The sequence below is a fragment of the Lolium rigidum genome, chromosome 4, assembly GCF_022539505.1.
Source record: "Lolium rigidum isolate FL_2022 chromosome 4, APGP_CSIRO_Lrig_0.1, whole genome shotgun sequence".
Lineage (NCBI taxonomy): Eukaryota > Viridiplantae > Streptophyta > Magnoliopsida > Poales > Poaceae > Lolium > Lolium rigidum.
The window spans coordinates 251,003,274-251,008,652 of NC_061511.1; the positions used below are offsets into that span (position 1 = coordinate 251,003,274).

At 46.5% G+C, this 5,379-nt stretch overlaps 1 long non-coding RNA gene across 1 annotated transcript; it reads left to right on the plus strand.

The window, feature by feature from the left end:
* The first annotated feature begins 442 nt into the window (after positions 1 to 442).
* Positions 443 to 2,663, plus strand: LOC124650219. Its single transcript, XR_006986905.1, has 2 exons — positions 443 to 720; positions 1,953 to 2,663. It is a non-coding gene; the product is annotated as an uncharacterized LOC124650219 (long non-coding RNA).
* The last annotated feature ends 2,716 nt before the right edge of the window (positions 2,664 to 5,379 follow it).

Sequence of the window (5,379 nt, forward strand, 5' to 3'; positions counted from 1 at the left end):
TGCTTACTAACGGATTTACAAAAATACCTTTGTATTTCAGGTGGAAAATCCATCAAGTGGATTTCACAATTGTTCATTAGAATAAGTCTCATTTGGAATTGATACTCCTACTAAATTTGTGTTCAGACTTGAGAGCGAAAGACTTTGAGCAAGTAAATTTGACAGATCTACATGTACCTCAAGCCTTACCGGGTTATTTTGTGGTACCACCAAATCAATAACAGCCCTCCATTTTCCTTCATTCAACGGCTCAAAAGAAATCATACTTCTCTCCAAATCGTCTCAGGTATGTATCATACCGGTGCCAAAAATTGAACCAAACTAGAAAGAGGCCCTAGACGGGCCCTGGCCCAGTGTACGCCCACGGCCCAATTGATGGCCCTGGCCTAATTGACTGAAGGGGACGGGAGGCCTAACCCTTGTTCCTCCGGGAACTCCCTGGGTGGGGTTCCGCCACCGATCCACAATTCCGCCACCGGCATGCTTGCCAAATTTTCACCTTCCTCACCTTCCTCTTCCGCCGCCCCTTCCCCTACATGTCCTGGCCGCGCTCCCTTGGCCAGTGACGTTGTCCTCGCTCGCCAAGGCGTTCGATTCTGGCGAAGCACAACTCCGGCGCCCTCTACCCGAACAACAGCATGTCCCGGCCACGACGCCCTTGGCCTCACTGCCGATTGAAGATCGCCTTCACCGCCCTCTTCGCTCGTCAAGATGGCCGAGGTATTCATGGTGGTTCGGGAGCGGTGCCTGGTTTGGTACCCCGATCACGTCTTACAAAATATGAATGTGAATGAGTTTGGTTTGGTTGATTTGCCACTTACACATGTGTTTTCTTTGTCCTTGATACCATGCCAGAAAGTATAAAATTAATTTAGGTTTATAAGAAGGATCTTCAGTGTAAATTACTATGCAGATTTTAGTTTTCTGGTAGAAGCTTCCGCATGTGTTTGTATAGCATATCGCTCAAGTGATGCAATCAACTGTTTGCTTCCTCAGTTCAGTTTACAAGTCTCATCAGTTTCTTTACGATCCAGATGACTTCATATTATGGTTGTTACCCTGTAAAATGCTGCTGTGTAGTTTGCCTGCACTACGTTGAATTTGGGAATATTTAGCAATAATTTTCCAGGTGGGCGGGCGGGTCGTGGGAGTCTGAGCGGCATAGGTTGGGCTATCCGTGCGGTCGTGGCCGCGTCCGGCAGCTCTTGTGTTGCTTAGTTTTTGGCCAGTTAGTTTGCTGAATTCAGTCATTTTTTCAGACACCTTATCACATTTGATTTTGTGAGCTTTTGTTTAGGTTCAGAGGTAGGATTACTGAATCTTTGTCTTTTCAGCAAAAGGTTATATACTTTGTAAGTTGTTTTAGTTAAGGGAAAATGCTAAGTAGGATGAGTTAATTTTAATCTCCCCTCCATGGATTTATTAACTGATGCCACCTTGCAAAATTTTGTAGGCTCGAAACAATTTTCGCAGCACTTCATGCCTTACACGTAATTTACTATGCTCTTCTCAACACTAGATCTTCGTTGAGGTGACCTGATAGGAAATTATTCATGTATGTATGCATATATTTAGCTATATGTGTTGCTTTGATTTCACATCAAGGCTTATTGAGCTGAACTAGCCTTTGTGGATGATTACTGATACACCTAGATGTCCTTACCGGAGCCTTCTTATATTTTAGATAAAATGTGGTATCCCCTTATGCCCAACAGACACTTCTTGCATTCCAGTAACTACAAGTAAAACCTTGAAATTAGTTTTTCATGAAGATTTAAACTTTGAAATGAGAAACCATGTAAAAAACTTATGTACAACTACATTTAAATTGCATCAACTGTCAAAATTCTCCATATGCTTCTATATGTGAAATACTATTAATGTGGGCCTCCGGCTCATAATCATTGCACACCCATAAATATTAATATTAGCTTCTGCTTGCACGCTTGCAGATATCTCAAGGCATTATCTTCTGACCATGGCATACAAATGGTAGGTTTCATGATCATTCAGATATTACAGTTACTCGGATTGCTCAGCACCAAGCCTCCAAATAAGTGGCTTACCCCTGCAACCTGAACTCACTATCAGTGATTGTGTACATATTGGAGCCTTTTGCATTGGTGAAGACATATAATGACAGATGACACTAAATGGGACCTCTGCTCCAAATAAGTGGCTCACCTTGCAACCTGAATTCACTATCAGTGATTGTGTATATATTGGGGCCTTTTGCATTGGTGAAGACACATGATGCAGTGACAGATGACACTAAATCGAACCTCGGCAAAGTTATCAGTACTTACATATGCATTGTATGATGGCACTTGCCTGTAAGTCAAAATACTGTCGTCGCATCTCACATATCTAAATCAGATCTACACGGATGGTGGCTGCAAGTGCCCCATCACTTGACATATCTATACAGACAAGTGCACTTCCAACTGTGGAACGCCCAGATTAGAGAATGTGGTGCTTAATTTTTAGGCCACATGGTATTTAGTTCCTGCCTGCTATGTGGTAGCTGTTGCTTTCGTCCTACATCATAGTATGTAATCTTTGTTTTCTTCGTACCATATCATGTCCCTGTGTACTACATAAGTGTTAAGCTGATGTACTGTTTACTTCCTGTAATGTGTTGTTGATTCAATGATCTATCGCTACAACTTATTTTTCTTCCCTTCAGATCATATCATGTTTTATGTAATGTGCCTATTTGAAGTAGAGTACCAATACAAGAAGGAATGTAATGTGCCTATTTGAAGTAGAGTACCAATGCTGGAAGTGGACAATTCTACAAGACTATGGTATCCAGAGTTCCAGACCAAAAGATGCAACATATGTGAGACATTAGAAGAATTAGCTACTGGGACTTTGCAGAGGTAATCAGACACGACTTTCTTCTAGTTATCTACATGTTCTGGTACAAAAATGGTGAATGATGTGGTAAGTTACACCTGCATCGAAATCTCTATATACAACTTTGGATTAAGAAAGGACATCACCTCATATATCCAAAATTTTGGGTAGAAGAAACATGTGAAAAAGTCATAACCACAAGACCCCTGCTATCCAATTTCTTAATTTCGTCGATGTTTGGAAGGATATCAACAATCCTTTTTTTAATTTGCAATTAATGTTTCTAAAATAAAAGTGGCCTAAGTGAGCAATATTTCATAACAAGGAACCAAGAGACACAGTTGCTCTGCTTAAGAGAATGATAACAATGATAACAGCGATTATCAAAAGTAATTGTGCAAACAAAAAAGGGAGACTAAGAGTTCCCTTAGATTCTCGTTTTCCAAAGGTAATGCGCTGCAAAGTTAGAAGCAGCTATGAGCTATGCAACAACCCGCACATAATCTGAATAATGTGAAGTCTCAGGTTCACGGCTGCCATGATTTCACAAAATAAGAACTTTTTTGCCATTGGCCATGAACTAAATCTAGTATACCTTCTCCCAGGATGCTTGGGGATCAACGTACCTAGCGAGATTGGTGGCGGCCTATGCAGGACGGGGCCAACCTGGTTGCGTCGTCGGTCATCCGCGATGCAGTACGGAGTCGACCTGGTGGCGGCATCGCTCGCCGGCGAAGCAGGACGAGGCTGACCTTTTGGCGGCGGCGCTCGCCGGCGAAGCAGGACAGGGCAGACCTGGTGGCGTCGTCGGTCACTCGCGATGCAGGACGGGGCCGACCTGAGGGCGGAGTCGCTCTCCGGCGATGCAGGACAGGGCCGATGGGTGGCGGCGGCAGTTGACGGCGATGCAGGACGGTGGCGGTGTCGCTCGATGCGGCGGCGACATTTCTGGGAGCTGGAGGGCGCGTCCTCGGCCTGGAAAACTATATTAGTATCCAATTGTTTGGGCAATTGGGCCGCGTTGCATACTCCTGTTTTTTTATTTTTCTATTATGTACTGTACTAGGTTTTTCTGGGCTGTCGGGACTAATCTATCTCGTTTAATCCTGCCGTCTCAAACCATACCTCTCTATTTATTTGTTAGGAGTGGTAAAAGTACCGTAAAACAAGCCTTACCTCAACACTTGACAGCCAACATAATGTTTTCACAGAAGCTAGGTAAATCGATCATCCTGCCTGAGCCTCTTATGAGTGGAAAACACACTGAACTAGTGCGAAAGAAACTGCAGACGAACACTGCGACGGCCCATCTTCAGCTTGAAGTCATTGCTGTCGCCGTTCAGCTTGCCCAGCAGTACTGCGCCCCGTTGCATCGGCAAGTTCGTTGGGAGCGACGTGCGGCCAGGGGGATATTGTAAAATCCCCCGGCCATGGGAGCCGAGAGCTGAGCGAACGTATTCACGGCCCGTCGACCATTAATAAGGCCACAGCGTCAGTCAGCGATCCAGAGTTCCTGATGGGCCAGCCCAGACAAATCCCCTATTGCGCCCACAAGTTTCTCCAACATGTGATTTATCTCACTCCGGTTACGGCCCAACGACTAGTGCCACCCGAAAATCCCCAATCCCGACATCGAAGAAACAATCCCCGCTCTGTCGCCGTCGGGATCTCCGCCGCGCGCGCCATGGCGCTCCACAGCGCACAGCGCAACGCCACACACCACCATTGCTCCAATCATTCCGCCACTTGTCTCGTCTCTGCTCACTCCACTGTTTTGACCTCGATGATCCAAGTGGGAGCAGCCAGCGCGCGGCGCACAAGTACATACTCGTCGTCGTCGTTCCTCTCCGTGATCCCGCTTCCCAAGCACGCATAAGCATGAGCGCGTGTGCCGGGCCGGGCCGGCATCCCACGACGAAAGAAGGAATGATGAGACGAATTGATCATGGCCGCGGCGACGACAACGACGGCGATCACCTCCACGCCCTCGGTGCCTGGTGGTGGCTGGGTCAATGCCCCGTCCGTGCATCCATCAATGTTGGCGCCAACACGAAGGCCACCTACATTTGTTCGCATGTTTTAACTCAGGCCAACACTCGTCTGCCGATGAACTATCGATCCAATTAATCTATCCATATCCAGTGTGCCGTGGTCTCGCGAGTGCTGGATCTGGCTCGCCAAATAATGCAGTGGCGCGTACACATAGATCACTCTCTGTCCAGAGATATAGTTGCTGCGGCAGAGGAGATCCAACAGGGCGGCGTGAGGGCGACGCGTATCCGCTCGCGCTGCATCAATTTCGGCTCTACGTACGTATCCGCATCCCCGTGCTGTGCTGTTCACTTCTCCGTCAGGGAGAAGAAACAAAACAGGCTGTAGCTGTACCGCCGATCTGCGTACCACTACAAGCATGCATGCAGATCGATAATTCGCAACAACACACCAAAAGACATCCTTCGATCGACCGACCATGCAATGCAGAGTGGAGTACACAACGAGCAGGACCAAATAAATGGACAG